We start from the raw sequence: 23,204 nt of genomic DNA on the forward strand, positions 1-23,204 counted from the left end.
GCACAAGATAATATTAGGTGCTAGCAAGACATGTCCTTATAAATATTAATTGCTAGAAATAGTACTCCGGGAGTTACACGGGTTAATTGGTAAACGACATGGACTGAACATCTGTGTGTTCCAAGTTCAAATCAAGTTCTTTTCACAAAATCATTCACTGAATATATGTTTATGTGATTGTAGAATTTGTGATCATGAATTACGTTTTGTTATATAAAAGATCGCAAAAATATATTAACTAGCATTTCAGCCCGGCGTTGCCCGAGTGTTTGGAAGTGTATGTTGATAAAAAAAAGTGGTAGTAGGTAGGCAGGCACGAACCCGTACGGCGAAGAAAGGAAAACAACGGGGAAAAACGCGACGTCTTTGCTGTTACGACCACCGCCAAACCGGAACTGACGTAGGTTTAAATTAAGGCTAGACAATCGAAAAGAGGGGATGACTTTCGAAAATATCGGTGAAAAAAGCGACCCCTCCCTGGAGAAAAGTGCCCAGTTAAGGGTGAAAAAATTAATGTTTTTAGACAATTCTTCGGTATGTCGGAAGGGTCGAACTTCAAAACGATTCTGATCTTGTAAAAACCCGTCGCCTCTCTAGAAAGTTTTAGGCAGACATGCAAACATAAATACATACATTTATATATTGGTAGCTCAAATGTTAGACCCAAACTGATTAAAAAGCTTGCCCTATCTCTGAATACCCTTTATGTAAAATTTCAAATGTCTAGACCAGAAATTGTCTGAGTAATTTGTTAGAAAACGTAGAGGTCAATTCTTTTTAACTTTGACCCCTATTATGATACCTGAACCTTTATTGTTTTGGCCTCAAATTAAGTTATTAAGTTTGATCCATTTCCAAGGAACCTATATCTACAATTTCAATTTTTTATACCCGAAATTGGTGGAGGAGCTTGGTAGAGTTCCCAAAGGTCAAATCGTGTAACTTTGACCCCTTAACAGCCAAATTTCTGGCCGAAAACGGATTACATTGATTTTTCCGAATCTCAATGCCCTGTGTATCTAATTTTGAGTTTGTAGACTGAAAATTGACTGAGTTATTGTGTAGGGAAATGTACACAGATAGACAGACACACACACACAGACACTTTCACTTTTATAGATATAGTAGCATGGGTTCCCGGCGTTACCCGTGTGTTTGGAGGTGTATGCTGAGCAAAAAAAAAGTCAATATTTTAAATTTTCCCCCTATTATGACCCCTTAACATTTATTGTTTTGTGCTCAAATCGAGTTATTAAGTTACATCCATTCCCAAGTAACCTATATCTAAAATTTCAAGTGTTTAGACCGCAAATTGTGGGAAGAGTTTGGTAGAGTTCTCAAAGCTCAAATCGCTTAACTTTGGCCCTTTAACAGACAAATTTCTGGCCGAAAACCGGTCACGTAGATTTTCCCAAATCTCAGTACCCTGTATATCAAATTTCGAATATGTAGACTAAAAATTGACAGAGTTATTTCGTAGGGAAATGTACAAAGACAGACACACACAGACAGACACACAGACACTTTCACTTTTATAGCTACATAGATATAGAGGTCTAAACAGAATAAACAGAATGAATTCTGCTCGTAATTTTACGTTTACTTTCATCTACGTTTTCCAGTATTGCCTTTGCATAAAGCCTATTTTCTCTCTTTATTTTATATAGATGAGCTTTGGAACCTCCCTCATAATATGTCCTGTCTTTTTATGTTATTTTGTCCTGTTTTCGTTGTTTAATTTATCAGTTCCCTGCTTGGCATCTGTGGGGTTCCCCCATTGAGTTTTATCTATATAATCCACCCAATTCAACTTCCAATCCTGTGGATCACTATTGATTCCTAAATCTTATGTGGTGCGCCTTATATTAAAATCTTTCGTTTAGATGAGAGGTACACGTCTATATTCGTTTTTCTCTTCATGTGCCCGCGTCATCTAAATCGATATTTAAAAATCGGCAGACCCATTGATAGGAAAGTTAGTTTTACAAGAGCATCTTTACAATGTTCAATGTTCTTTTCTGTACACAACTGACGACACATTTCCTGCAAATTAGGTTTTACTTTAAAATCCCGTGTACTATTCCCCTTTTATCACAGTTACACAATTTACAAAGTATATATTCTACATCTTATCAACTCCAAAATTATAACGTAATCATGTGACTCCATTTGAATATCGTAATATTATGGGATGCTTAAATAGGAGAGAATAGTACATAAGTAGTGTGTTGTTTATTATAAATACAAAGCAGATACGTATAGGTTGATGTACGATACTGTCATATAAATATATAGAAGATGGGGGCTCGGGATTTTACTATATGGGCATATTTTTTTAGTTTTTGAAACATAATATAAAGTACCTCATGTATAATTTATCTTATATATCCAAAAATTATGAATAGTCATCAATGTGGTTGTTCTTTGATCCAAGTACTTATTTTATCTAATCTACTAGTTTATGAAAGATAATGGCTTCCTACAGTTTTCACAGACTGTGGATACTCACTGTAAGGGAGCCTGCAACCACACCTCTCCTGAGTAGACATTGACGAATACCAGTGGCAAGTAGAGTTTAAGGACGACTTTAAACAATGGCGAGTTAAGCGGAAAACACATACAGCTCCTAGAATTCCCAAATGGGCACCCATCTGCTACTAGCCAGCCTCCATGTTGCTTAACTCCGGTGATTTTACAAGAACCGATGTGTCAACGTGATTATGCCGTGCATACAAAGATACAGAGTATATTGCTACTTATGAAAGATACAGAGTATATTACTACATATATTCCCTCCACAACTGAATATAGTTGAGTTGGGAAATTATTCACAAAAGCTAAAATGAGTCATTGGGAAGTAAAGTAATGAAGCCAAATAAGAATCCATTGAAAATTCTAGACGTGTTGGCACCTTATAGTTAGTGATCAGTTTCCGGGTGATCAGCGTAGAATTGTTTGAGAAGCAACTTAAAATTCCCGGGTGATCCACTTAGAGGAATAGAGAAGAGGCATCTATGATCTCCGAACGAATATAGATATATTGAGATTACGAAGCAGAGGAAGGCTAATCAAAGTTGTCCCAGAAGACAGGAATGATCAAAGGAACTATGCGACACATAGTAGATGACTTCGGGTTGACACTGATTAGTTTCGACAGACGAATAATCCTAATTAGGTACTAATTGATATACTGGAATTTTACTAGGACATAAACGCTAGACGGTGTGGGAAGCTGAACGGAACACATACGCCAGGTATTAACTAATTAAATACAATGAATATATATAAGTCTGTATGTTTATTTTATTAGTCTGTTTTTGCTTTTGTTTTCATCACAAGTTATAAACCAGTGTTCGGCAATCTCCAACAATAGAAACGACACGACCAGACCCGTGAAAAAATGAAGGCATGGAGAAAATCACCGCACAACTTCCAAGTCGACTGCCGCCGAGGAATAGCGAATAGTTTTATATAACAAAAGAATATATCTCATTTTTATAAATAAATATTTGAAAGGACATTCTCATATACAAGTTGCTATCGGTATTTGATGTAATGTCATTGAGGGTGGAGGTTCTTACATGATTATTTTTTTCTCGAGTAAAATAGTAGACTCATGTGGTAGATGTTCACTATTTTCACATAAAATATCCCTTATTATAATGAAGTGTCTGTGTATGTAACCTGAACATAAATCATAAAGAAACATATACTATATATTATAACCCTTTCTACTACACTTTAATATCTAATCACTTTATGTATACTAAAAATATTGATTCGCATAGTGAATGGGCTGGTTACTTGAGGTATCAACTTTTAAAATCTGATTCAAACAAGTTGGGAGGATTAAAGATTTCATTACCGTCTTTTTTATTGTAATACGTATAAGTGCACATATACAACAGTAGAAAAGCAATAACAATTACTAGCTGCTGTTTAATTTTCTATTTACTTTTTAAATAAAGTAGTAAAGAAACAGACAGGCTAAAACATGAAATGGATTGTATGATACGAATGGAGTAGTTGTGTACATAATGTTTATATAAAAAGATGATTTATACTTATCCATATTTTTATTTAATTGATATAAATTATATTTAGTTTTATACATACCCTAAGAAATAAATAAGTTACTTAAACTATAACATCAATTTTTTATTTGGTTCATATAAATAATATTTTTTGAATAATTATTTAAAATACATCGAAAATATAATGTTTAATTTTTTATTGATATAAATAATATTTTTTGAATATAAATAAAAACATTAATAAAAATATAATGTTAAATTCTTCATGCGGTAATAAAAATTATGTATCGACTAGAATCATGGTCATGTATTCTCACACCATTTATTTAATATGAAATAACAGTTAAATGGTATAAGATGTGTTTTATTTGTCTGATATTAACAGTATTCGTAAAAACAAATCATTTATAGAAAAAAAAGTTTTGAATCTATATGATGCTCTAAAAAAGTGTAAATATGTGTAAACAATAGATTGAATCGAAAAGAACAACAATTACAAACCGTGATACGCAGTCAGTCAACGGCTAGGTGTCTCAGAAAATTTGTGAAAAATATTGAATAATTCAACCCCTGTCTTTCCAAGCTTCTAACTACTCGGAAAATGTAATTCAAACCCTTTTTTTCAATTAACCTTTTTTGTACCAATGTTCCTTAAATGGAACATAGTTTTCAACATACTATAGAAATTGTAATTTTGCTTTAAATTCAATTTTTATAAGTTATTTCTATTAAAGTAGCTTCATTTTACTCCAGATTTATGAAAACTTTTATAAATTATTCTTATAGTTAAAATAAATGGAATTTAAAATAGAGCTATAATCACTGTTTTTCTGGATGAGAATTGGAAAGCCTGAAATAACCATAAAGCAACCTGAGAGAAGTTTTTGATCAGGAGGATATCCTGCAGCAGCAATCAAGGTTTGTATGTATGTTGTTAAAAATATAATACACCTAACAAAAAATTTGATATGAGAAAAATAAAAAAATGTTCCATTTATAAAACATTGGGAGGTTACTGCTCCAAAGGTAGCAACATATAGCTTGTATTGTATTACCTAATACTGTACGTTTTATAAGGTATGCACTAAATATTTTAAAAATTATAGATATAAATTTTATATTTCTGACAATATTCATCCTTTTTTACATAGATGGATCCTCATAAATTTTATGGAAGAAAGATAGTAAGAGTTTCTACACTTACTGAAGCTCGTGAGGTAATTGAGCAATCATCAGATCCTGCAGCCATTGTTGTGCTACCTCCTACTGCAGGAGATGCAGCAGATCAAGAAAGTGATATCGAGGAAATTCCCGAAGACCCGGAAGTTGAGTATGAGCCTGCTGGAGAAATTGAAATAGAAGAAAATACGGAAAGCGAGTCTGATCACGAAATCCTGCCACTTCAAAAAAATAGGAAACAGAATAGTAACATTGTTTGTAAGAAGAGTGATATATTTAGCAAGCCAATGCAAGTTGGAAATGCCGTTATAGATCAGAAGCTTGAAAAACTTGAAGGAATGACACCTTATGAAATTTGGAAGCTAATATTTTCTACCGAAATGTTGCAACATATAGTTTTTCAAACTAACCTGTATGCTAATAGGGATAAAAACGTTGAAAAATTCATAATATTAGAACATGAAATGGAACAATTTTTAGGGATCATCTTGTGATCAGGATATCATCTTGTACCACAAGAGAAGCTGTATTGGTCAACCCAGCCTGATTTTCGTGTAGAAATTGTTGCTAAAACTATGAGTAGAAACAGGTATCTTGAAATAAAAAAGTACTCACACTTTGCTGATAATCTGAAGCTTACTGCAGGTAATAAAATGAGTAAAATGTCACCATTATATGATATGATGAATGAAAATCTTGTGCAATTTGGTGTTTTTCACAAACTGCTCAGTATAGATGAGTCAATGGTTCCATATTATGGACGTCACAGTGCTAAAATGTTCATCAGAGGGAAGCCAATACGTTTCGGATATAAAATCTGGTGTATTTGCGGCAATTATGGCTTTCCTTATCATATGAAAGTCTACCAGGGAAAGGAGGATAACCCTGAAAACTTGCCCCTTGGTACTAGGGTAATCAACGGCATGGTAGATGTTATAATGTCGAATACGGATATTACTTGCCACGAATTGTACTTTGATAACTTTTTTACAAGCTACAACCTACTGTCTGAACTAGATGATAAAAGTGTTAGAGCAACTGGAACAGTAAGAGAAACAAGAACATCTAATGCAACGAAAAAGCTCATCTGCAGCAAAATTCTCAAGAAAAAGGAAAGGGGAGCTTTTGATTATTGTTCTGATGGAAAAGTTTATGTTGCAAAATGGCATGACAACTCAATTGTAACAATCGCAAGCAATTGGGAAAACCATAAGCCTGTTCATAAGGTAAGACGTCGTGTCAAAGGGGGAGAAAAGCAGGTTCCGCAGCCGCATCTCGTACACTCTTACAATAAAGGAATGGGTGGTGTCGACCTAATGGATAGACTAGCTGAATCTTATCGACCTAGTATACGGGGTAAAAAGTGGTACTGCCCACTCTTCATCAATGTAATAAATTTGTCAGTGATAGCAGCATGGAGGCTTCACTGCAAAACCGATGAAAAAATACTATCTCATTTGGAATTTCGCAGTCAAATCACAATGTGTTTGTTAAAGGCAGGACCACAACGTGGAAGAATATCTATGTCGGCTGGAACATTGCCCGCCAATGTAAGATTTGATGGAATGGATCATACATTAGGGTCAACAACACAAGGGAGATGCAAACTGTGCAGCAAAAATACTAAAAATATGTGCAGAAAGTGGAATATTCGGTTACATGCGAAGAGGGGAAAATTGTGTTTGAAAAATATCATAAGAAACAATGAAAACATATAAAATAAACACTTCTTTTCTTATATTTTCGATTTAGTATATTATACATGGACTTTTATTGTATAGCTTTATAAGAGATCACTTATTTTACAAAGGAATAAATTCTCAGAATTTCAATGTCGTTCACCTGTAACCTCCCAATGTTCCTTAAATGGAACACACAATAAAATAAAAAATTGATATCGTATAAAGTTCAAATTTTATATATAAAGTCATTAAGCTATGGTGAACTCATATTTTAAAAATGAACGAAATCGTAAAGCAAATGCTATGGTCGGTCCAAAAAAGGTTAAAGGAACAAGGACCAAGGTGTCATTAAAAAAAAAAAACAAAAAAAAACAACGTGATTTAAAAAAAGGTTTTAAACTTCGGACCTTACAGGTAAATTTATAAAAAAAACACTACTTTTTTTTTGTTTTAAATTTGAATATATTATTTATTGATCTTTTATCTTTAATTTCTGATATGTAAAACTTTGGTGAGTAAATTAATTATTTACTTTTTAATAGACATTTCAAAATAGGGAGGCGTGAATTAATTCGACCCCCTGTCTTTCCAAACTTATAACTACTCGAAAAATGTAATTCGAACCCTAATTTATTTTCAATTAAAGAAGCAAGGACCAACGTTTCATTAAAAAAACAAACAAACAAACAAACAACGTGTTTAAAAAAAAAGGTTTTAAAATTCGGACTTTACAGGTAAATTTCTAAAATACACTACTTTCACATTGACCCTGAAAATATCGTAAAAATAGAATCAATAGAAAATGTTGATAGATTTTTAAAGTTTAAAAAATTAAAAAATACTGAACTCGTAAAATTCAATAAATTTCATTACTGTTTTTTTTTTTTAATAAAAAAATATTTCTATTACTTTTTATACAACTTTAATAGTTTATTTTGGAAGTTATAATAATACATAAAGAAAATAAACAACAGAAAAAGAAAAGAGAAATTACGAGTTTTTGTTATATTTTATTCGCAGTTTCGCGTTAGGGGTGTCAAAAACAAAGATTCTGATACACCTAGTCAACGGCACTGAAACTTAATAATGTTCAAGGAAGGTTGTATGAAAATAAAGAATCAGAAATGTCTTTGGATTTTATATTGATTTAAATTTTGACTTAAAAGATTAAATCTATCAAAAATAAAAACATACCCAACCGCTGCGGTTCGCTTTTTTTTAAAGTACAAACTTTTCGTTGGCTTATTAAAAACAACAATTAAAAACTTCAAAATTACATTAACTTTTAAATTTCTTTTCCCGTTGATTTACTTTAAATTAGTTTGTTGTTATTGTGTTTACTTTAAAATTACTCTTAATTGTTAATTACACTTATTTTTTTTATATATATATAAAATCAACATTTTGTAAATGTATACGAAACATTGTCCATCTCACCGAAACACACTTAGAAGTTCTCTGAAAATATGGTTTGTTGTAATATAAAATTAATTCATAGAATGCAATATAATGCAGAGATGGAATGGATTGACACAAACTGAAGTAACTTAATACGTGTGCATGGAAGGAACTTTGCACATTCCACTTTTTTAGTAGCACAATATATGTGTATAGATAGATAGATAGATAGATAGATATATAGATAATTTAATATAAATGTATGTGTGTGAGTGCGTGTGTAAGTGTTTTATATTTTTATAACCTTATTATATTATATTACAATTTACTTGCATCAGTCTTGTAAGATGAAAGTTCCGTACTATAGGCTCTTTCGAGAACAGTTTTTTTTATTTTTTTTTATTACATTTTCACTCCAAACAAGGCAAATTGCCACTTTGGTGTAGGGGGCTACTATCAGGGGCAACAACTACTGGGGTACTATGTAGGGATTTGGGCAGCAAGATGACGGTTCACGTTACACTTGAACTTATGCACGTCAGTACTGTTGGGGAAGCAGGGACCTGGAATGGAATTCCAGAGTCTAGCGGTTCTGGGGAAGAAACTATTGGAGTAAAAAGATATTTTACATCTAGGGATCTCTACAGTGTGGGGGTGGGATTTAGCAGCCTGTCGGGTTTGTCCAGGGTGCTCACGTCGTGGGGGCACAAGTGATTGCAGTTCGTCAGAGCATTCACCACTAAAATACTTGTAGAAAAGGCAGAGGGATGCAACATTTCGTCGATGCTTAGATGCCAGTTCAGGGCTTATCAGGTTTGCGACTCTCTTTTGAACCTTGTCAAGGAGCGAGAGACTAGTAGCAGATGCACCAGCCCAGATGTGGCAGCAATACTCCATACATGGGCGAATGGTGGCCTTATAGAGGTACAGGATACTTTCGGGTGTTAGTAGTTTTCTAGCACGGTAGAGAGAGTCCACCTTTCTTGCAGCGGCTTTCAATGTAATTGTTCCAACTCATGTTTTCATGTGAACGTTAGGCCAAGGAGTTTGAAAGATGGACTCTCAGATAAAGACTCGTTGGCCATTGCTATGGGTGGTAGAGAGGGTTTCTTGTAATTATTTACTCGTAAAACATGTGTTCTATTTTAATTTAAACGTGCATGTAAATATCGTTGCTAGCAAGTTATCGACAGAAATTGAAATAGCTTTGCAATCAAGTTAACATATTCATTATCGCTGTAATATCTTTCAAGGGTTCTGTTCTTCTTTAAACTTATTATTGTCAGTGTCCGTGTTAATATTTTTATTTTTCTATTACATGTATTTTTAGTAGAGTTTATAAGTAATTTTTAAGTAAAATGGAATAACTGCCTACACTGTTGGATGTCTGTATTTGCTTTAGTTAGTATTTATCTGTTATTTTTCTGCATGCATTGCCTTCTGTAAATTATTATTATTATATACACACTACATAATGTTTAAAGCAGACTTTATTAACTTCTTATTTTGATTTTAATACATAATAACACTATTAAAGTTGGGCAATGTGTCGTATATGGCTGCACAAATTTTAAAGGCATCATATATGAAAGATAAGAATTATTTTCATTCAGAATGTTAATATTTTTAGAAAACGTATTTTAAATCAACATTAATTTTATTCGGTTTAAATATTTTTTGTAATTGCTATAGACGATGGGCCAGCCCCGAGTTTAGTGTCATTCCATGGACGCACAACCTATATGAAAATATTTAGTTGATTTTGAAGGTTTCAATGCCATAAAGTTTAAATCAAAAAGATCTCCGGGTGAACGATGCGGATTTTTTTATAATCTGCAATTTAATTTGATTATTTTGTTGAAAAAGTTAAGCTTGAAAATCATGCCAGAGAGGTAATCATTTACTAATATGAAGTTTTTGGGGTCAGTAGTTACCTCCCTTAGTTTCAATATTCAAAAAAAAATTAATTCCCCGCAAGGTAATTTTTTTTCTAATAAATAAATATACGGCATATGCAAATATCTGTTTCTGTCACCAAATCATGTGTTGTGTCAATAAATTTAATTGTGAATAAAGATATAATGTTTATGAGCACGCGTTTTTGAAAATAATTAATTAGTTTATACATAATTAATAAATAAATTTGAATAAAATCTCATGGCCAAAAGTTTTGCATTTGTTTTAAAATAATTCCATATAAAAATAAATGATATTTCAAATTTCCTCAACAATTACAATAATCTGCTATCTATTTACATCTACAATATTTTTACAGCATTTTTCTCATTTAAATAAAATTTGCCAATGCTAGCTATGCTGGTGTGTTACAGGATGAAAAAATTTGAGAAATGCAGCATTACCTAAATGAATTTAATATTCACTGCACCATTAAGATGTCACAATTGAAAAAGACCAGCCCCAAATGATCAGCGGTGCGATGCTACATGAAGTGTCCATACCAGAATAGTATGTGCCAAAAAGAGTAGGCCCTTTCCTGCCATCAGTTACAATTGACAGCATTCAAAAAGTTTTATTTAAAATATTTTGTGAGATCAAACAAGCATTACCGATTTGGCTATGACCATGATCGACATTTACTGTGAAAGTGACAACCAAAACACTACTCCAATTCTAGGCTGCACAAGTTTCAATATTCTTTTATAAACAAATACCACCAAAAAGCAATATTGGATATTTTCCTGTGGTCAATGTAACCAAACTCAACAAAATACTGTAAATACAGTATTTTAAAAAGTCTTGCAATTGCTGATGAACTTGAAACTGAATGCATTGTATTGACATTTGATCTTGCATTTTATGCTAAAGTAGAGCAAATACGTTATAATGATGCCACGTATAATGCAAAAAAAAACAAGTGTCAGATTTGGTGAGTTCCACACCTGCATGTTGTTTCTCATTGTCATTGGAAATCGATTTTAAGATTCAGAACTAGCTAACATTCTACTTAAAGCTGAACAGTGACACAAGGATTTCTACCTGAAGTTATGAAAGGTAGACACTGTAATCGAAGTGACAGAGTTATAAACATTATTTCTAAAGCCTTAAGAAGGAAACTCCTATATACTTTTATCGGGAGGCAAAATCAAGAATAAAAGGTTAAATTCATTGAATTGTCTAAAATTTTACATAATGCTTTTCCCAAAAAAAAATTCCAAGATCTTTGCACATCAAGCAATTTTAAAGAGTATGAAAGCATATTGTCAATATTTATTCAAGAGAGATGCAGCCAATTTTCAACTTTTGCATTTTGGATAAGTTACTTGAATATGACAGATTTTTTAAAAAAAATTATTCGTGCTTCACAAAGAGGAGATTGGGTCTTTCATCTTAAGCCTCCTGGAATATCATGGCACTGAAATTGCTCCTGGTATGTCATCTAATGACACTGTCTCTTTTGGGGCGCCGTCAGATACTTTGAATGGGACAATACCTGAATCCGTGATAGATGAACGACTAGCACTGAAAAAAAACGTGTTTGTCCAGAGACTGACTCTGATGTGGAACGGTTTGCTTTTCTGAGAAGGAAACATTTCGGAGCGAAGTATTTTAGAGGCATACAGAGATTCGTACTGAAGAGTCTTCCTGTTTGAGTGCTCCGATCCTGAATTATGGACTGCCGAGGCGGCCACTACGAGCTCGTAGGGAGCTTGGACATTTAAGGGACTTTCTTCCCTATCAGTGAGAAATTTGGTGGGGAAGAATGTTGTGAATATGGATTATCTCCTCTTTGATAACCCAAGCTATAAATGTTGTCCATTTTTGCTTGTCAAGTAGATGAGTAGTGGATTTTTAATTGAATAAAAGATTACTAGACAGAATCTCTTGCCCTGTTTTCATCATACCTGCATCAACTGCTTTCTCTTCTATCATAATTAAGACTCCAGATGCAGAGATTTTTCTTCTTTGCTCAACAAAATGATTTAAACTCTGATTTATACATAGCAACTAATAACAGCTGATCATCTTGTTTGATCTCTATTAAGTCAATTGCAAAGAAATATGGACCTGTTATTTCAAGTGCCTTACATTCTTTGCATGCATTTACTGGCTGTGACACTGTTAATAGTTTTAAGGTAAAAGGAAAATAAAACCATTCGAAATGATGAAAGAAACAGAGGAATTTATTCAGACGTTCACACTGTTAGGCTGCAACTGGCAACTGATTGACAATTTTTTCAAGAACTGGGAAAAATTGCGTGCTCTGTGTTTCTGCAGAGAAATGTTACTCCTGTAAATACTGCCCGTTTTAATACAGGGTGACTAAAAAAACGGGCCTAAGAAATGGGGCCTAATTAGAGTTGGGCCCGTTTTTGGGGGTCAGCCTGTATATTTCACATGACTGATAATAGTTTACCACTTTGTCAAAATAGTTTACGATTACATACAGAAAGAGAAAATTATCAGGCTGCTCTTTGGCGGCAATATCATTGCATTAATATTAATGCTCCTTCTTCAACAAACCATGGCTGAAAATGTTAAGATAAAACACTAGTTGTCCATTGTAGCAGCCTTCCAAAAACCCCATCAACATTGCTCAACTTAGTAAAATGTAACTGTAAGACGAACGGCCGTGACTCCAGGCGTTGTTCTTGTGTTCGTCAAACACTGCCTTGTACTGACTTTTGCCAGTGTGTAGATTGTTTTAATGTAGTTAAAATAATGAAATGCAGCAGTTCAATGAGATAGAAAATTCAGACTCTTAAGATGGCAAATGATAAAATGAACTTTCAGGATAAGATAACAATCAATTATTTTTCAATTATTTTTCTAAATGTATTACTTCATAACAATTTTTCAACATAACTGAAAAAACTCTTATTACCATATTCTTATATATATATATATATATATATATATATATACATATATATATATATATATATATATATATAGTCAAAGTTAGTCGAAGCATTAAGGTTTGTATATCAGTCAATGTGCATGTGTGACAAAATTACAAAAATAAATGGCCGCCCAAAATAAAGAAAAGTCATTCAATCACCAGAAATATTTGAAAACAGCTTTTCCATCTATGATTTTTGAAAGGCACAAGATTTGGAAACATATAAATGCTTTTCATGTGTTTTATCAAATGAATGTAAACTGCAATGTTTTATGGGGATACTTTCAATTTGAGAAACTGATACAACAAAAGAAAGTAACGTTTCCGTTGACATGGCTTTACACAAGTTATTTTATCTGCTGATAATTCCTAATGTAATAAATAAACACATCATATAAGAGAATAGACATATCAAATTTTGTTGATACACTTAAATGTGTTAAACAACTTATTTAAATAGTAATTGTTTGTATTTTTGAGATGAGGTGTTTTCATTGATTGAGATTGTCGGACTGACTTCCTCATCTTGGTTGTTATTGTCACAACGTTTCGGCCGTTTTGCCCTCCGGCCTTCTTCAGTAGTAATAATAATAAAGGGTTGGGTTCGAGACTCCTAACAAACGGTTCCCCAGTTCGATACAAAACTGACGAAGGCCGGAGGGCAAAACGGCCGAAACGTTGTGACAATAACAACCAAGATGAGGAAGTCAGTCCGACAATCTTAATTAACTTATTTAAAGTTCACTTTACATAAACTGAACCATGAAAATTGACTTTTTTCAGTAAATAACACACACTGTATTATATCCCTGTTTCTGAAGCAGTGCGCACATTTAGCCTGGAAAGCCCTTCAGATTTGAAATCGGCACGAAAAATACTCATAGAAACACTTGAAATTGTCTCATATGAATAAAATGTCCACCAACCCAAAAACTAAGTCCCTTTTTAGTCTCTGGCCCATAACGTACTAGTACTTTTAGAGGGGATTCACATTTTGAATGCAAATATTCATGAATATGGAGGAACTGCACAATTTAAATATTGATATTATTTGGGATTTCGTCTACTAAAATAGGTATATCAATAAAATAAATTCCTATTAAAAGACCTGTATTAATGTTTTTTCGAAAGTAATTTTTAACAAAATTTTCTACACAAAATTGTGCAGAGATTTGGCATGGTTATTTACGTAATACGTATTTTAACAACAATGGAAAATGTTTGCTGCACTAATTAACATAACGTACTTTGGGTTAATTGCGCCAAATCTGGAGGTAATTGCGCCAAATCTGGAGGTAATTGTTCCAAATCTGGAGGTAATTTCGCCAAATCTGGAGGTAATTGTTCCAAATCTGGAGGTAATTGCGCCAAATCTGGAGGTAATTGTTCCAAATCTGGGGGTAATTGCGCCAAATCTGGAGGTAATTGCGCCAAATCTGGAGGTAATTGTTCCAAATCTGGAGGTAATTGCGCCAAATCTGGAGGTAATTGTTCCAAATCTGGAGGTAATTTCGCCAAATCTGGAGGTAATTGTTCCAAATCTGGAGGTAATTGCGCCAAATCTGGATGTAATTGTTCCAAATCTGGAGGTAATTTCGCCAACTAGAAAGAAAAAGCGCTCTTTATATGCATGGTTGCCAAAAGAGCACTTTTAGCTAGTTGACGCAATCACCCCAAAGTACGGTAGATGATTTTTATTTAGCTTACACAGCTTCTTCAGAAGTTGGTCGACTGATCTTCAGTCACTGATTTCGATTTGTAAGACATTCATAGCAAGAACTCATAGTTTGTCACAGTTGAAAATAAATTCTTTTCGTCCTTTGTGCGCCTAAAACAAACAGAATTTTCATTAAAAGAGAGTATATGCAAAACGCGCCCAAGGCATGCAAATCATTACCACTGAATAGCTTCTCAGTACGCTACAACATTATTGTCTTCAAATCTAATGTAAACAAACACTTACTAAAACTTTACCTATAATTTTACAAAGCATACCTTAGAAGCATCGTATTCAATCCTCTCGTAGTATTCATTTTCATTTAAATGAAACTCAATCTGTTTATTTACCCTTATGCCCAACTGAATGTTAGTCTTGAGAAGTGGCGATACCTTTGTAGGATTAAGATTCCCATGAATTTGCACGAGTTTTCTAGTTCTCGCATTAATTGAAATCTCACTTCAACTCCTTTCTATATAACATGTTTCATGATTATCACTTTGTTTTAATTTTCTTATCACTTTGGTTTTGCTAGGGATGGCGCATTCTACTGGATGTCAAAATTCTCCCATTAGTGTAGTTACTCCAACGGAGAGATCTTTTTAAAATTCTAACCGTCACTTTAAGTGCAATTGTTTGTATTTCTCTTGCGCTTGGTTCACCAGGTATATTCGCTAGATAGTTTTTGAAATTCTTTTTCATTAGTCCGGTTACTCTATATTGACTAGTATGATTGATAGCTTCTTAAGATTCCAGTTTATTTTCATGTCATACATAAGTCCTTGGTATTTTGTTATTTTCTCCTTCTCTGTTCTGTTAAGACCAGCATCATTAGGGACGCTTACTTCAACTAGGGTTGCCACTTTCTCTCGCTTGTCCCATATCACTATGTCAGACTTAATAGCCCCATTTTCTAATTGTAAGGATTTCGTAGTCATAGTGGATGGTGTATGACTTATTTCCAACTGTTATCTCTGGTAAACATGTTCCCAAGATTTGCTACTACATTGGCTGTTCAAGTTTTTGCAGATTTTCCGGTAGATATATGTACGCACTCCATTGTGTCGCACTGTATAATAGCCGTCCCCCAACAGGACTTTACAACTGGATGTCAGGTGGCTCACACGAGCTATTCTGTGTGGAAGAACCTGCACTTCTTGTTATTGCTGAGACCACTCATCTTTTTAAAAGCATTGGTCATTAGGAATTGATCTTGAACGGCCATTATCATTCTCTCTTGATCATAGTGAAAGAATGTCTAGCCATATGTGTCCCTTTTAATTATACCTAACGAATGTATCTACATTTAATTTTCAAGGTCTATTACTGCAAAGAAATATGCAAAAGTACACTATCTTTTGGTTAGGATTTGTACACTGGCCAGGCACAATGTGATTGACTGTTCTAACCGAAGCGAACACCACGTATTAACATGAACCCGTGAGTTTGTTCCGTTTCCATTCATTTATCATTACTGTAGAACCGCGATTTTCATAGGATCATGATCCTTAACAGATGAATGTCCTGTAAGGGCGCCAGGTCAGGATGATGATATGCGGATCAAGCGCGCTTGTCCATTACACGTTCGAGGAGGCTTTCTGCTCCTAAACACGCAGCAAGGCCTTGAGATGTCAGGTTGCAAAAATCACATTATTCACTAATCGTAAAATAATAAAACTCTAGGACCTTTTCCTTAGCATTTTCCTTCGGCTGGTACAATTGCGCCATTTAGAAGTTCGCACGGTGCCATGTTGTAGCTATTTGTCTTCGGTGGTCGAACACACAAAGGAGAATAATTAAAATGTTTTAGATTTCACCTCTTGGAACTCTAAGCGTGAATCAACATGCCCTATAATATATCTTTACAGTGGTGAGATCTGTAATGCTTCTACAGATAGCAGAATAATTAGTCAGCTATGCGTTTGACCAATATTATATACGCAGAGTGTAATTAGGGTGATTCTGTGCGATATTGTTTTTAGGTTGAAATATCTTGTCTAATACTACACTTCATCGTTTTTGTCCTGGACAGAGTAAATTTTATTTAGTTTTAATCAGGAATACCTTTTTTGGGGGGGGGCTACTTTTTCCATATAAAAAGTATTGTACCTAAAACTGCATACGTGAGGATGAAAATAAATATGGACTATGCTGCACAAAATAATTCACACGTTTTCGTTTGTGGCGAAAGCAATAAGAATTTTTCAAGCAAAATCTTAAATAACCAGAAGATATAATAATATAGATCGTTTTTGAAATGTTAAAACTTAATCAAACATGTTTTACGAATTAAATTCGTAAAACTTTGAACTCGACTTATTAATATTAGGCTGGAGACTACAAAAATTATGCAATATTTTGAATTTTTTAGATGAGGATAAATGCTTCTTGTGACTACTGTTCTCATCTTGAGTTTTATTTTCCCAACAGTTCGATTGTCGTAACATACAAACTTTTTCAATTGAATCATTTCGGACCCGGGAATCTCTCTGTCGAACACGAAAATCTACACAAAATTCCGAACCGAACCCTTTATTTAATCCAAAATCTAAAACTCATACAAGACTTGTACACAAGATAATATATAAAATAAATTTTAAAATGAAATTGAAAATTGCACTCCTCTAGAGGTTGATAGTTCAATACTCTAAAATACAATTACAAAATAACTATGACTTCCATCTGGTCATAACTAAGGAGCGACATCATGTTACTCTCGTGGATTAAATGAAGAGTTTCGTTCGAAATTTTTGCAGATTCTGAGGCTTGACAAAAAGATTTCTGAGATCGACTGAAGAAGGTCTGAGGCTACATTGACGGAGGTATTGTGTAAATAGCCCTCAAGATGAGAAAAGTAGTCCGAAAAATATAAATAATACGAATAATACAGTCATGTGTTAATTTTTTAATTTAAAAGCATTGAATCTAATCACTTCGGTTTCCTCTGCAATCTATAATTCAGGCGCAGAAAACGTACTCCCGCCCAACACGTGAGGTACACAAGAATCCTAAATAGATATAATTTAGAAAAAGCTGCATAATCTCGAAATATCAAAAACTTTTTACAATGTATAAAACAATATTAAACTAGTAAAAAGTAAAGAGAAAATATAAATAAAATTATCACATCAGCTTACATACTGTTTTTATATCAGTTATTGTCTCGTTACCTACACGTATTTTTTCAATTCGTCCGGTGGAAATTAATTTATGTTTCTCACCGTCTTCCCATCTTAAACAGTATCTATACACTACGCAAAATGCTACAAGTTAAGTACAGAACTTCTTTATTTACTATTATCTATAAATATAAAACGAAAATGTATGTATGTATGTATGTATGTATGTATGTGTGTTTGCTTTTTCTGTATGTCTACAAAAGGATTTTTTCAGAGAAGCGGTCGCTCGCCTAACAACTTGTTAAAACTTTTTATATCACATGTAAATCGTAATATCTCAGAGTTGTCAACGGAGCTCGCCTGTCTATTTAATTTGTTCGACTTCGGGAAGATAAATATTCAACAGTTTTCGCTCGCCGCATGTTGATTAAGCCCTTTCTTATAATTAATTCTGTCGGCATTTTTTCGGTTTTCCCCTACCCCAGCGTTCCGCAGTAAATAAAATGCTGCTTCGCATTAAGTCATTAAAACGTGCACCTGCCAAATCTAAGTAATTAAATAAATTCAAACACGTTTCCGTTGTTATGTCGCGGTGGTGCAATGGTTAACGTCGCACGGTTTTTTTTTTCACACTTTAATTTACAAATTTGTCTCAAGGGTTCCGGTTCGATCCTCATACTTACCTACCAAAACATTTTTTTTTATTTTAACCCCCATCCCCGGAGTTTTTATTTACCCAAAACCACACACCCCTCCAAACACCCGGGCACCCCATCGCTAGTGTTTAAATAAAACAGAGTAAATAAAAATAATTATAAAAAATAAACATTTATTCTTATATGCTATTAAAATGCACACTCCTTACTATACGTCATCATAACGTCCACTTAGCGACGACACAAACAAGAAATCAATATATATAGTTAAGTGGGTAACAGAACTATGTAGAATTAACGCAGAGTATAATTTGAAATGGCCAATATTAAGAGGATCAAGTAAACATACACCAGGTATCTCTAGAATATGAAACGTTAGCACTATAGAATAATTCCATGTGATGTAAGGAAAACATTACATAAAAAGTAGGAAGTGGTTTAAAATCGTATGCATAGAGTCAAATATATACTTCCCCGGCAAAGTTAGTTTTATTATATTTACAGCATAATGTGTAATACAAAATAAGCTGTTCTGGGACTTACTATCAGCTTGTGTTGCCATGACAGAGGCAAGGTTCTTTCATAGAGCCCGAGTCGACCTAGATAAGGTTTTGTGCACTCTTTTTCCTCTCTTGTGAATTGTGCTCTATTAACAGTACAAATGAGTATTAAAATATTTCTTGTTATTTTGCGTTGACTAAGACCACCTTCATGTTGACCTACGATTCGTCCTCGCATAAATTCTGATGGGTATGATGCTCCTTTGATTCGTGCCATACTTTAATGTTGTTAGATGCTATTTTAATGAGGTACTCTAAGTTATTTCAGCGCTATTTTGATGTGTAAATATAAATAAGCAAATATTAATCTTAGGAATAACTTTTTATCTTAGAGTCTATTCTCTTCTGCTATGTCTGTGTATATGTGTATCTACTTTGGAAAATCATATTTATCAGTTCTCGAAGATTTACTTTACCATTTGCATAATTCATTATTTCAGCGGTATAAAATACGTGCAGTTATAAAGTTATATAGACATTTATTTATGTATTTAATTTTATTTATATTACCTCGGAAATTACGTTAAATTTAATAAATATGGTCTAACAATTGTTTTAGTATTGTGCTGTTCAGTGAAATTGAGAGACGAGCTATCTCTAACTTTTTCCTTTTCTTCCTTTATATATATATATATATATATATACATATATATATATACATTAGTGTATGTAGGTATTTAATAATTATTATAGTAAGTAATACTATCAGCCCCTTTAAGAAACTTGTTTCTTATCGTTGAGCACTTTCAGTTGTAATAAAATCGGTCAACTTAGCTCATATCCGTAGATCGCCATTTAATGATTAGATCACTCTCTGACTGACGTTAAAAACATTTAATAAGAATAAATGATTAATTTCAACTGTATCTCTCGCGATTGCTGTTAGTCTAGTGGTTCGGGTCCTTGCTAATGAAGCCAGACATAACTTTTGTTGCCGGGGTTCGAGTCTCTCGATTGGCGTTAATCGTGGCACTCTGCACTGATGATTCCCGAGGATGAAACACCGTAGGTATTTAATTGTTATTATAGTAAATAGTATATATATATATTTTTAAATCCCCGAAACAGTGTTTCATGGTAAACAACTGATGATCCCTTAAAAAATAAAAAATAAAAAAATTGGTATTATAGTAAATTCGAGAGAGTTGATGCAGTGATTGCAGGTGATTAAATGACTTACTAAGTGTTTTTTTGTTTTTTTTTTAACGAATGATAAAAAGTAATTTTTTGTGTAGTTTCAAATTTAAAAAAAACTTCAAAGACTATATATATATATATATATATATATATATATATAACTGAGATAGTAAAAATATGATGCGCCTAAACGCCATTATTTTTTTTATTTTTTGCAAAGGTTATTAATGCATATGTAAAGCTATTATACCTGAATGTGTATGCTTATGTGCGACTGTCTGATTTTTGTGATAGAAATGAATGCTAGGAAATCTACCTAAAATCTTAAAGTGTATTGCTATGTACGATTTACCGCAGAAAGTAATGGAAGTATTCCCGGGTATCTAAATGCGCACCAAAGCAGTTTATGAAAGCTTAACCCCTTTAAAACTTCAAATACATTTTCTTATTATAATATAGACATTATAGAAATAGATTATGTTCGTCTATATAAGATTTTCTCTGAACATAATGGAAATAGACTCAAATCTATAAATACCTTCTAAACCTCAGGGAACTATGAGAGATCCTTCATTTAAAAGCGTCAAATATATTCTACTTGTATGACGTTTTTGTACGAAATTCTTCTGGTGGAAAAAATAGTGTAAGTGGTGCTGAATTTCTATATTAACTGTATTGCAGAAAATGAACGTGCCCTCAAGTTACTAAGTTATGTTTAAACGAGGTTCAAATATATGTATCCGATTTTTTCTTATGTTCTTTTAAACGTTGGCTTAACGAAAGTCTGAATTGTTTAGTTGTTAAAGTATCATAGTGATAATATCGTGTGTGGTATTTAGATTTTACTCTCGATTAACAAAAACTGCAAGAATCACTTTTCCATTTTTTTAAATATAATTACATGTAAGTGAAAATGTCGTTATAGTTAGTACATAACACCTCTCTATCTTTTAATCTGTTTACCAACTTCTCTTTCCCTTTCCGTATTCCTATATATCTTGTTATAGCTATGCATTTAATATCTTTTTTTTATCTGAATATATATAAGAAAAATTCAATACTTGTATGTGTATGATGTTTGTATGCTTCCTTATAGAAAGAAAAGTAAGAGAGTCTACATAAATTGTAAAAGTGCATTATTATGTAAAAATTATCAGGAAAGAATTATTTTAGAATTACTAATACTCTCTTATGACTTCAAATATATCATATTTTTATGAAATTTAAGCCATATGTATAAAATTTTATGAGAAAGACAAAGAATCTCTTAATGCAACCCCAGAAACCTGAGGGGCTAAGTGAACTTCAATTGCATCTTATTATGATTTAATTATATGAAAATATAAGGTGTTGCCCAGGAATCTTTAATTTTATTTTTCGGTCTTCCTCTTTCACTTGTAAACTGTTTATTTGAGTAAGATGTTCGTCTGTTATAAACGTCATATATGACTATACTGCACTTATATACATATATATATATATATATATATATATATATCATAATTTAATAATTTAAATTTTATGATGTGAAATGATTAAATTTCAAATCTAGAATTTTTATTAAATGCAAGACAAAGAATACATTCCAATAAGTATATCACCTTTACCTATAGGTTTTAGATGCTTGCTCATCCCCTCAGAGGAAAAAATATTAGAAAATATTATGAATTGTTTATAACTAATTTGCTAAATACAATAAACATAGAAAACCATAATTAAAAGTTGTTAAAGTTTTGAAATCATAGAGTAAGGGAAATTATATATTGGTTCAAAGTAAAAAGGATATCGAACTTCATGACCAAATTGTATGGTAAATTCCGAAGTGAGTCTTTGGTAGCAGTGGGGTAAAGGGATCCAATGCGTATCTTTAGTTGTCCAGGGCACATCCGAAGTAGGCATAGTTCTTTGATTTCTCCTTTGGTTAGAAATTATTCTGAAGTATATATATATATATATATATATATATATATATATATATATATATATATATACATCTGTTTGACGTGATATATGACGTATACTGTGAACAAATAAAAAAATGAAGCCACTAATCAAACAAGAGTTTTGGCCTTCCAAGATCACAGTGTAGTATCTGGTCTGATGCTACATTTTACGTTTTCTGTCCTCGGTCAGTGAGGTAGAAACCCTATATGTCTGAGACCAATCTCAGTGAGTGAATTAGACGGACGCCAATAAGCGACACAGAATCCTGTTTGTGAAGAAATTGGGCAAGATAGCGTGAATAGGGACCTGCATTCGTTTTCGATGAGTAAGGTATTCTTACAAGCTAAATCAAAAGGACAGAAGGGTTATGATACAATATGTAATAAAATACGTTTTCATTGGTTACTTGTATTCAAAGTCGAAACTGTGAATGTTATTTTTAGTTATAATTGTGAACATGTAAGATAAAACAATCTAGAAATGATATTTTACAAACATTTCATGCTGTTCGTGAGAGTACATTTTTTGGGTGTGATTAATATTGTTATCTATCAACTGATAAAAAAGTGGTTATTCTTAAATATTGGTACTTCATGATTAAGATTCACCTCTTTGGTAAAATAAGAACATTTTCTATTGTTCAACTAATCATAAAAAGCAAAAACTGTGGAAGGATGTCAATAGGGAGGGAATCACGAACGTTTTTCGCAAAAGAAATGTTCAATAAAAAACCTTATACGTGGAGAAATCGTCAAAAGAAAGACGATCAGCCCAGTTAAAAAGAACAGACCTGGAGAAAAACTGAGTTATCGATCAATCGAAATCAGAAATTCAAAAGACTGAGAAGCATTCTTTTCTAGATTCAACATCCTCTTAGGGACAATAATTTAAATACAATTGTAAAGTTTCATTTAGGG

This window comes from Euprymna scolopes, chromosome 13 (assembly GCF_053919585.1).
Source record: "Euprymna scolopes isolate OS-2025 chromosome 13, ASM5391958v1, whole genome shotgun sequence".
NCBI lineage: Eukaryota > Metazoa > Mollusca > Cephalopoda > Sepiida > Sepiolidae > Euprymna > Euprymna scolopes.